Source organism: Neofelis nebulosa, chromosome 6 (assembly GCF_028018385.1).
Source record: "Neofelis nebulosa isolate mNeoNeb1 chromosome 6, mNeoNeb1.pri, whole genome shotgun sequence".
Classification (NCBI taxonomy): Eukaryota; Metazoa; Chordata; class Mammalia; order Carnivora; family Felidae; genus Neofelis; species Neofelis nebulosa.
In genome coordinates this window covers 68,017,352-68,029,490 of record NC_080787.1, presented here as the reverse complement: position 1 = coordinate 68,029,490, position 12,139 = coordinate 68,017,352, and positions in this window count along the sequence as shown.

Genomic DNA, 12,139 nt, shown 5'->3' with positions numbered 1-12,139 from the left:
TTCTGAACTATTTGCAAATGTCTGCAATTGAAATGTTTATTTTTGAACACACAGTAATGATTTTTCATGACACTAAAGAGTGGTTCTTGAATAACACATAGGCTAATTTTTAGACAACCAAATTAATAATGATTAAAATTAAACATTAACTTTATAAGTTATTGTGAATTATTACTATCATAGAGACATTAAAAAACACGTAAGAAAAAATAAGCTAATGTTTTTCTCATTTAATCTAAAATAAGTATGATTTTCTATAAGCTTTTGCTGATAAATACAATTCTAGATGACAAAATAAATATTTATTTAAAATATACTTTTTTCTTGTAAATTTTTCATAGAAATTACTAGGAGAATTATTTCACTTTATTACAGTGAATGAAATCAAAATAGATAGTAAGAGTGGCAAAAATCTGATACCTCATTTATGCTGTAGAGTTTTAGGTGTCTTTCCTTTGAAGAGTTCAAAGTACTTGAAAAGGGATTATCTTAACATATTCCAATTTCTAAAATGATAAAGAAGGCAAATATGACTATCTCAGTGCATAAACAAGGAAACTGGAGCACAAAATTTTAATGGATTCTTCAGGACCACAGTCAGCCATTAAATTATTCATATACATGTATACTTTAATGCCTCTATGGTTTTCTTTTATCATAAGATTTTTTCCCTTATTCACTCTTCTTCAAAATGCTATTAGTACTCTAAGACCTAACTGAAATATTACCCCTTCCATCGAACTCTCCCTGATCCTCAGGCAGAAATAACTGGCCATGCTGGCTGTTATCACCAGTTTCCACTGGCTTTAATTACTACACCCTATACCATTGGATTTTGAAGAGTTTTCTTAAATTACGCTTAAAGACAAGCCAAAAAGGAATCGAAAATGCACCAGAATTGTTAGCCATGATTATGTGTGGGAGCTGTAGTGTGTATAGTTTAACTTTATATTTTCCAAATTTTCTCTAAATGTCATGTAATTTGTAATTGGAAAAAGCAGAACAAAACAATGGGGGGGGGAAGACATATGAAGTTTTATGAACTGTCACTTGAATTTACAGCTAGGCAAAAGCAGTGCTCCAAGACTAGGTATAGATACAGAAGAGACATCTAAATAGAGGAAAGAGAACTTTGATTAGAGGAAGGATCAAAAATCCTCCTTCACATATTATATCTAGGTACGACTCTGCTCCCCAGGAAGCTTGGCAGATGTCAGAGAAGACCCTGGAATACCTGTGTTGGTTTCAAGAAAGTATAAGACCATAGGCCAAATAGACAGATGGCTCTTGGGACAACTAATCTTTCTTCCTTAACAAAATGGATAGAGAGGAGGGAATAACTTAAAGCCTTCTTGAGAGAGGAAGTAAGACATAGTGAGGAATCAATCTGAAATGGCTAGTGCCCAACTAAAGTTTCCTGCTTTCAAATGGGAAATTGACCCTGAGGAAGATCAACAACACCTGCTCATGTGTTCTGGTTAGGAGGGAAAGCCAAACTGTTGAACAAAGGGGCCCAAGAACACAGCAGCTTAAAGAAAATAAAGTGTATTTCTCTCTCATAAATAGTCCTGGGGTGAGTGGTTTGGTATGGTGGGCAGCTCCATTGAGTCATTTGGGTACCTCTTTGTCTCCATAGTTTCTTGACCACAGGGCAGGAGTTAAAAAATTGCAGGCCTGTGAGCCTAATCAACCTTTCATCTATTTTTATAAATAGCATTTTATTGGAAACAGCCATGACCATTTGTTTATGTGTCATCTTTGGATGCTTTTGTACCATAAGGCAAAGACTGTATAGTCACAAAACCGAAAATTTTACTGAAATTTACTGAAATTTTTAACAAAAAGTTACTCTATGGCCCTTAACAGAAAACCTTTGTCCACTCTAGGTATTGACCTTGCTGCATGGTGGGAGCTGGACCATGGACACATTTAAGTTCTAACTTGTGAAAGAAGAGCACATACCTGAATCAACACGTCATTCCTCTCACATTCTATTGCAAGGACTCAGTCACAGCTCCTCATGGAGTGGTAAGGAGGCTGAGAGAAAAGTCTCTGGCTGAAAAACCATGTGCCCAGCTACAATTTTATCCCAACAAAACAAAGAGAATGAATTTTGGAGGATAGCCAACAGCCTCTACCACATGGACAGTTGTTTTGTCCAACCGCCTCAACTTGGATCATGTAAGAAGCACGTATCCACATGTGTGTCATATCAAAGGCAAATGATCACATTTTCATACACACAGAAACGTGTTTTTGCTACAACCAAGCCAGTATACATTCTAGTATTGCTTATCAGAACGTTGATGTGTAATTTGGTGCAAGGTATAAGAGCTATAGTGACTGTCAAGCCAAACCAAAGAAAACTTATACTTTCCTTGGAACATGCAATGACATAAGTAAGGTTATGTCTCAAACAGCATCATGGTGTTAAAGGGTGGCCTGCTAAGTGTGCCATGACAAACGCCGGTGCAAGCCAATGCCTTCAACAAGTGCCACCCAAATACCATATGATTTCAGTCATATGTGGAATTTAAGAAACAAAACAAATGAACAACAAAAAAGAGACAAACAAAAAAACCAGTTTGTTCTCTGTGTTGAGGAATACACAGAGAATAAACTGGTAGTTGCTTGAGGGGAGGTGAATAGGAGGATGGGTGAAACAAAGGAGATTAAGAGTACACTTAATTTGATGAGCACTGAGAAATGTATAGAATTGTATACAATTCACTCTATTGTACACTTGGAACTAACACTGTAGGTTAATTACACTTCAAGAAAAATAATAATAATAAAGAAAAAAAGGGCCATCCAAAATTCTGTTCTGTGAAAGTGTTCCCCTAACACAAACAAGTTTGAGACCCATTGATAAAGTGTTGACCAGATACAATATATGCTATAAGACTCCAATCAAGCTCCATTTAAAAAGAAAAAGTACATATAAAAAGACTTAATGAATAGTCACAATTTCCATAGGTGACTTTACAGGCCATTTGCTCTTCTACCATAGAAGATTAGAAATAGAAAAGGCATCTAAGCTAATATTTCTGCGAGAATGATTCCCTGCAGCAAATTTTACTATCTTCTTGGATTCAATTTTAAATGTCTAGAACAATGTGCTCTCTTCATCCTTCTCCTGGAGGCAATTCAAAGTCCTATGGGAAATTTTCCCAACACTAGTGATGTAAAAAGTAATAGAGTGAGGAATAAGGAGACAGAAGTTCTGGTTCTCACTCTTCTGCTTTTCAACCACATGAACTTGCATGATTCATTCTTCATATTCATTCAATTTGTGTATTTTTCCTACTAGATGCAAGACCACCGCTATGGGAGAAACAGAGATGTCAGAGACTGACCCCCAGCTTTCTATGAGTTTATAATCAAATACAGGAGCAAGTGCAAGAAGAAGGGAAAAATCCTTAAGACGGTGGAATCCTATCAGTTGTGAGTGATGGTAAAGAGAGATCATGCAAAGTGGTTTGCAAGACTGGTGAAAGCTAGAAAGGCAAAGTTGAAGGGAGAAGCACCCCAAGTAGAAGGAAGGCACAAGCTAAGGGTAGAGGTAAGAAAGAAAGTATTCAAGGAATGACTGGTGGTCAATGTTAGCTAGAACATGTGTCGTTCACAGGAGAATAGTGGGATACTAATTCGGAAAGATAGTAAGGATCCAGACTGGAAAACCTACTAAGTCTGATGTTATTTAGTAAGCAAAATGAAGGGTTGTCCGAAGGTAGGTGATTTAACCAAGGAAAGGCTTTAGAAGAATTATTCACATGGTGATTTGTAGAATGGATTGGGGGTAGGGAGACTAGTTAGAACCTAGTTAGAAAGCTAGGACAAGACAAATGTGGAAGAGATTTCCAATAAGGATCGAATTCAAGGAATTATTTTCCCCGTTTTGAACACGATGCAGTTGCTAATATTAGAGATGCCACAATCAAAATATGATGAAGCAGGAGATATCACACTTAAGCTGACAGAACAAAGAATACTTGAAACTGAAATGACAGAAAAATAACTGAGCAGAAATGCATTCAAATTTCAACTGCTAATTTGATGTTTATGAAGACTTTGAACTATTTTGTAAGCTAAGAAAGGCAATAAACCTGAAACTCTGGGAAGGGTGTAGGAACTGGTTCCTCTTACGAAGAGTATAAAAGCATAAAGAGAGAATTACTATCCTCCTAGATTCTTCACACTTACTCCAAGTTAGATGGACCTTTTGGCTCTACTTTTCCTGATTTTGACTGGAAATCTAGAATAATTCTCTCAGCACCCTCCCCCCAGATTCACCCATAACTCTGCAATCAACACCAACTCCTTCTCAGGAAACTGCAGATCTGACTTCTTTCACTAAGGATTAGTTTTACTTCTTCTAGAACTTCATATATATACAGTCTTAGAGCATAGACATTCATGCATATTTTTTGGAGTCTGCCTTTTTTGCTCAGAATGTTTTTTAGATTCATCAATGCTGTTGCATGTAAGTAGTTTTTTATTCCTGGATAAGTTGCATGAATATTTCACAAATTTTTATCCATTCATCTGTAAATAGGCATTTGGGTTGTTTCCAGGTTGGGACTATTATGAACAAAGTTTTTATGAATATTAGTGTACCAGTGTTTTTGTGGACATAGGTTTTCATTTCTCTTGAGTGTAATGCCTAAGCCTGAGTCATATGAAAATATATGTTTAATTTTATAAGAAACTGACAAACTGTTTTCCAACATAATTACAGAGTTTTACATTCCCAATACCAGTGTATGAAAGTTCTAGGGGCGCCTGGGTGGCGCAGTCGGTTAAGCGTCCGACTTCAGCCAGGTCACGATCTCGCGGTCCGTGAGTTCGAGCCCCGCGTCAGGCTCTGGGCTGATGGCTCGGAGCCTGGAGCCTGTTTCCGATTCTGTGTCTCCCTCTCTCTCTGCCCCTCCCCCGTTCATGTTCTGTCTCTCTCTGTCCCAAAAATAAATAAAAAACGTTAAAAATAAAAAAAAGAAAAAAAAAAAAGAAAAAAAAAAAAGAAAGTTCTAGTTGCTCCACATTCTTTCCAACACTTGACATTGTCGATCTTTTTAAATGTTAACATTCTAGAAGGTTTGTAACAGTATCTTATCGTGGCTTTACTTTATACTTCCCTAATGATTAATAATATTTCCATGTCCTTATTTTCATGTCCTCACTGGCCATTGCACATGTATATTTCTGGGAAGATTCTGTTATATATTTTTCCCACTTTTTAATTGTCATTTGTCCTATCTTTGAGTTGTAAGAATTCCTTATGTATTCTGGATGTAAATCCTTTTTCAGATATATGTATTGCAGACATTTTCTTCTGATCTGTGGCTTGCCTTTTCAGTTTCTCAGCGGTATCTTTGGAAGAGCAGAATTTTTTAACCTTAATAAACCCAATTTATAAATTTTTATGGATACAGTTATGTTCTATCCACAAAATCTTTGCCTACCCTAAAATTTTGAAAAATAGCTATGTTTTCTTCTAGACGTTTTATATATTTAGATTTTACTTGACTTCTATGATACACGTTGGGCGTATTTTTGTGTAGTGTAAGTAGGAGTCAAGGCTCATTTTTTTTCCTGTTTAAATATCCAGGTGTCCCAGCACTATCCAGTATAACCTTTTCCTCATCTAGTTACTTTGTCACCTTTGTCACAAATCAGTGGACTCTATGTATGTTGATCTATTTCAGAACTGTTTATTTCATTTCATCTATTTATTGTTTATCCTTACACCAAGGCCACACTATCTTGATTATGTAGCTCTTAGGTGAGGCTTGAAATTAAAAAAAAAAAGTCTTTTTAATTTATTTTTCTTTTCATTTTTTTTTTATTTTAGAGAGAGAAAATGTGTGAGTGGGATAGAGGGGAAGAGAGAGAGAGAGAGAAAGAGAGAGAGAATCCCAAGCAGGCTCAACCCTCAGTGAGATCATGACTTGAACTGAAATCAAGAGTCAGAGGCTCAACCAACTGAACCACCTATGTGCCACTATTTTCCTTTTTGAGAATTATTATGGCAACTCTAGGTCTCTTACATTTCCATATAACTATTAGTGTCCGTTTGCCAATTTCTACAAAGAAGTCCTGGGACTTCTCTTGAGCTTGCATTGAATCTATAGATCAATTTAGGCAGAACAGACATTTTCACAATATGAGTTTTCTAGTACAAGAATATAGTATCTTTCCTTTTTCTTGTCTTTAACAATCTTTTATAATTTTCAATGTACAGATCTGCACATGTTTTGTTAAATTTATTCCTATTTTAGACAGCCTGTCTTAAAAGTTGACTACTACAGAATGCAATCTCACCCATTACTTATTTGTGTTATTAATTTAATTCCCAGAATAACAATTTCTTCAAATTAATGGTAGTAAAGGAGGAGTGGTAATGGGGGAAGGGTAATTCCCAGTTGGAAACATTTCCATATGTAAGATAATTCCCTGCCATATTAGAAAAAAAAAATCTCTTCATAAACCTCACTGAGCCCCAACTTGAAGGAATGTCAATAAATACATATACAGGTCTCCCTGGGGTCCATAAGGAAGCTACTTACTAAGATAATTAGGTGTTTAAAGTTGAAAGCAGCTGTTTTGTAGATTACCCAGTCTATAAATCTATGTATAGTTATCCCTCAAAAACTACCTGATTTATCACAGTAATGGGCACTTTGAATTGTTTTTCCCAGGGCTGGGTATTTTCTTTAGCAGAATTCCCATACTTTAGTTTGAATCAGCATTTGTGCAATTACAGAGTAGTTGTATGAGATCTGAAGATTCATAGTGGAGGGAAATGCTTAGCAGAGTTTTATCTAGATGGACAAAATTCTCTTGAAAACGCTTTTGGGAAATCTAAGTACCTCACTGATCTTTTTGCTTTCCACACAAAAATAGTGATGATAAAGAGGAAACTAACTTTCAGAACCCCATTAAATATTATATTATTTCTCTTGCCAAGTTCCCTGATGGGTATTTTATAGATTTTCCTTAATTTAAAAAGTAGATTATTCAAGATTCCGAAATAATTATATCATAAATATCATAATAACAGCGTAGGCCATGTTTCTTCCATTTGTGATATCAATTTTTTCTCATAACCATCAAAGTAGACAAATAAGGATTAGGTGTTATTATGTAATCGGAAAACAAACTAAAGAAAAATCAAAGAGCGATCTAAAATTATATAAAGATCTGGCTCTGGCTCTGTGTCTTTTCATTCATTCCTTTCTTCCTTACCTCCTTCCTCCTCTCTTTTAAATTTTGGGCTTTAAAAGAAACACTCAGAAACCACAAGTATTTGAGAAATAGCAACAACAATAATAGTATATTAACTACTCTGTGTTAGGAATGAACATTTCAATTCTATAACTTTCAGACATCTCCAATAGAGCGTTACTGTTCCCACTTTACAGAGAAAGAAACTGGACCTCATAAAGGGTTAGGAGCCTTTCCCAAGGCCACATGGCCGAGCTGAGGAGATGGGGTTCAAATTGCAAAACCAAAACTCTGCCACACAGATGTCTCCAAGCTGAAATAGTTATTTAACTAATTGGAACCAAAGAATGAAAACAAGGTAGACTTTAGCATATAGTTAAACAGAAGATCTTTCAGCCGGCATCTATTCAGGAAACTACATAGAAATCTGCAACCTTGCCTCATGGAGAGAGCACAGGACTGGGGAGCTGGAAGACCTAGGTTAGATCTAAACTGAACAGGAGATTGTCACAGATTCCAAGGGAACCCTTTAAACCTGTTTATTAGTAGAAGTAAATGTTGGACTTCCTACTTTCTAGTCTGTTCCAACTCTAGATTCTACTTAAAGAAGAAAGTACTCTTTGTTTATTATTATAGGGATAATTTTCTTTTCTCTTTTGTTTTCTGCATAAATAACCTTCTCTTTAATCAATTCATATTAGAGTCTTTAAAAATGTCCATAGACGTATAAGGAAGCCAGAAGGCACCAGGGATTCCTGGTGTCACACTCTCCCAGGTGACTTATGTGGGTGGCAGCTTCTGGGTAAACCTTTTCTGGCAGCCACTTCCACCCTGGCATGGAGCAGTGGAATTGAGATGGCCAGAGGAGGATCCACTTGGCTTCTCTTTGTAGGAATTTCAAGACTGAAAGTTATCAGTTCCATCATGAGCACCATCAGGTTGAAGTCCAGAATAGCCATCTGAGACCAGCTGAACTTTAGCAGTTACCAATCCAGAAACAAGCTGGCCCAGCCACTTTATGGTTTCCAGAGACCATCCAGACGACACTCCGGGAATCTCTTCCACCTGTTCTCTGCTGCCATACATTTAATACACCTCCTCAATGCCTCCAGATGCCATATTGGGCAAGGAATGAGAGGAGCATATAAAATCTAAATGACTAATAATTTACCTAAAGAAACAGGGCCATTCTGGTCCTTATTCAAATTTTGAATACTCCGGATGTTTAACTAGAAGGAGAAATATAAACAGGAAATTATAGGAATAGTACCACTGGCAAGTTAAAGATGTCCCTACCAATCATCAGTGTGTGACTTGTGAAGAAGATCAGATAAGCTATTACAAAATAGCTTTTCTTTACATATCTGAGTTTCAGGTGAGTGATTTTGTGACTTAATTATACTTTTATAATTTGAGTTCATTACAATAAGCTAAAAAAAAAAGAACAAATGAAGAGTGACCCTTTTCACAAAGTCAAGTTTAGTTCAAGTTTTTCTGAGTATATAACACACTCAAGCCTTTCTTAGGATTGCTTATAAAGAATGCTCATGAAGTTTAAAAGAATTTGGATGACCATTTACTTCCATTCATGAAAACTTCCATAAGGTTTCTATTTAATGAAACCTTAAGATAATGGAGTTTTTCATTTCAATTTGGTGGTCAACATGTAGGAAAAAGAAAAGCTCACATAAGAGAAGGGATATAATCAGAAAATCAAACATTGAGGGAAAAAGCCATTTCTTAAAGTGCGGCCTTTACTGTCAAACTGAATTTTGGTCTAAAGTGTAAAACCAGAGGGAAAAAAAGTCAGCTATGCTGTGAACTGCCAAGGGAATTGTTTTTATTCTACCAATGCTCCAGGTGCTTTTCATATAGAGAGACTTCATCTCATGCTCATGCTTATTTCTATTCGTATAACTCTAAGCCAGGATGGAAACAGGGACTTTGTTGATCCAATAAATGTGATTTTTAAACTACTTCATCTTACCTAAACTTTCAAACCATTAGGAAAAGTAGAACTATGTACTTTTTTCCTTTCATTTAACCTCAAATTTGAAACTTCAGTTAAATCAGCTTACAACCAATTAATGGCATTTGTTACTAAGTGACCCAAGAAACCAGGAAGAAACTATGATCTAGGTTTGTCAAAGCGTTAAATTCTTATGAAATGTTTCAGTGTGAATCTTTGTACTTGTCGTAAAAGTAATCCATTTTGGGTGCCTGGGTGGCTCAGTTGGTTGAGCGTCTGATTCTTGATTTTGGCTCAGGTCATTATCTCACGGTCACGAGATAAAGACTGGCATCAGGCTCTGTGCTAAGGGTGGGGACTGCTTAAGATTCTCTCTCTTTCTGCCCCTCTACCCTGCTTGAGCTCTCTCTAAAATAAAAAATATTAATTCATTTTGAAGGCTACTTGTCTTGAGGAAACTTTATATTTCAGAAATGGATCCAAAAATAGCTGTCCCTACCCTTACACGTCTTGTTTCAAGATATAACTGCTAAACATTTTTTTAATTCAATAACGGCCTATTGAGTGTTTATTATGTGCTGGGCCCTATAATAGGCACCCAAGATACAAAGGTACACTGTGGCATCTTGGAAAGATTGCGTTCCTTCTGAAGGCAGAGGGAAGATTAGGGAGTCTTTTGCAACAGATAAAGGCTTATGGGGACAATGGAGATGTAAATGAGAGAGTGGATTGGAGACAACTTTGAGAAATAGAATTAACAGAATTTGTTGTCAAACTGGATGTGCTGACAGATGAAAATTCAGAGGTAGTTCCCTGGTCTCCAGTTTGGAGATAAAGATGTCATTCAGTGAGATTAGAAATGTCCGGGTGGCAGCAGTACAGCCAGCTCCATGTTCTCCCCAGAGATGAAATCTAAATGAGCTACTGTGTCCAGAGAGGCACATGGTCAGAGATAAATGTACTCAAAGTCCATTTTCAGAGCCCCAGTAGGTTTCTTTCCCACATGGAAATGTTTGAACCTGCTTCAGAACCTGCTAAACTTGATCAATGGCCAGTGGCAAATACTCTCAGCAGTGAGTAAAACTCTTCCATGGAGAGGACTCCAGTCCTGGATTAATATTGTATCATAGGTCAGCCCACTGCCTGGGCTGGTGCTTCTGAATCCATTCTAATTAGCAAAGCGTGCTCAAGAGTTAAAAGGGGCCACTCATGGCCTCAAACACACTGAACAGAGAGCCGGGGGGCTTAGGTTTTATCTCAAGCTCTTGCATCTGTAGCATTTGAGGGAGGAAAGTCATGTCACTTCTTCTATATCTATGTAAGATTAGGATCCACGCTCACTACTAACTATAAAAGTCCGTAATTCCCCTTCCCATAACTGTACATTGAAACAGACAAAATGAGGGGAAATTCATCAAAATGAATGCTAGGGAAAATGAAACTGTTCAACTTCTATTTACATCATGAGGATTTATTTCATATCACATTTATAGCATGTGTGTGGCATTCTGAAAGGATAAATGGTTGAATAAGACAATGGCCTAAGACCTATGGTGGCCCCATTTAAATTTCACAGTATGAAGATGCCTATAACTTAGAATTTTGAAAGATGAGTACTTATTTAGCACAAGATTATTCATCCTCCTAGTTCTGATTTTAAGTAAATAACAATTAGGCCACAAGTTCGGAGAATTAACTACATACACCTCTTTAATGTTAACTATTAAGAGGCCTTCCACTAAGATATGAAGTGAATATCTACTTGGAGAGTTTGGAATTAAAATTTCATGCTGTTAATAAAAATCAGTACTGATAGTGTCCTAACATAAACTAGATCATCTTCTGATCCTGATCAAAAGGCTTCAGCTCTGCCTCATACTCCAGCTCTTTCTTGGCAAAAAAGGTAAATTAATTCAAAAACAAATATTAAGGACGTGATAAAGGGCTCTTTTGCACATTCATTATATTCACAGTGAGGGGAATTTTCTATCCTGTCAATATCAGTATATGTAACATAAAATCATCAATTCCATAGCTGGGAGCTATGGTAAAAAGAGTACCCTAAAATTGTAAGTAAATCTTCAGCTTGATCTATAAACCTGGTAAATACATTAGATTTCCATTGAGATAAATGCTACACAATGTATGTCATGATCAAACATCTCATTTTCTTCTAGAATAATAGCAGCCACCATAAAGGAGTATCTCGAATATGTCCCTGGTGGTTAACCTACACTTTAATCCTTTCAAGAAACTCACAAAATAGATATTATCAATGAGAGACTAAATACCCTGAGAATTTACATGACTGGTCCAAAGCCACACAGCCAATGGTAATTGATGACTTTGCCATGTGGATCCAAGTCTCTCTGGCCTGAAAACCAGCTCTACTCCATTAAACAAAATGCCTCTTTGCCCTTACTTTTTAGTCCTTCAGGCTTTTTCTTGAACTTCTCTTTCTGACAACAGTCAAATCATCCTTTCGAAGATCTCAGACAAACTCAGCATTCTAAGGTAACCTGTCAGATCTCATTTGGTTCGCCTCATCTACCACTTCTTTGTTTATTCTTGTTCCTCTAAAATCTTCCTTTTCCAAAGCTGAGAGTTGATAAAACAGGCTATTTTAATCACAACGAAAATACGTTATACACCATTCGAAAAGAAAATATTTATATATTCATTGGTAGTGTTAAATATACGCTATGGTTATAAAAGTAGTAGCATGCTAACTATTATAGCAAAATTAATTAATAAACCTAGTCTTTCTGTATAGTTAAATCCATGCTGGCTCTCTAATCTCTGTCTTTAGTAACCTATTTTAAAATGCTCTTCCAATTAATCCAACATTTTCTCGGGGATAATCCCAAGGGCAGGATAATCCTTATATGTTCCCTGTGTCAGTTCAGCCTCTTAGTCACAATCAACGAAGCATACAATCACCTACAG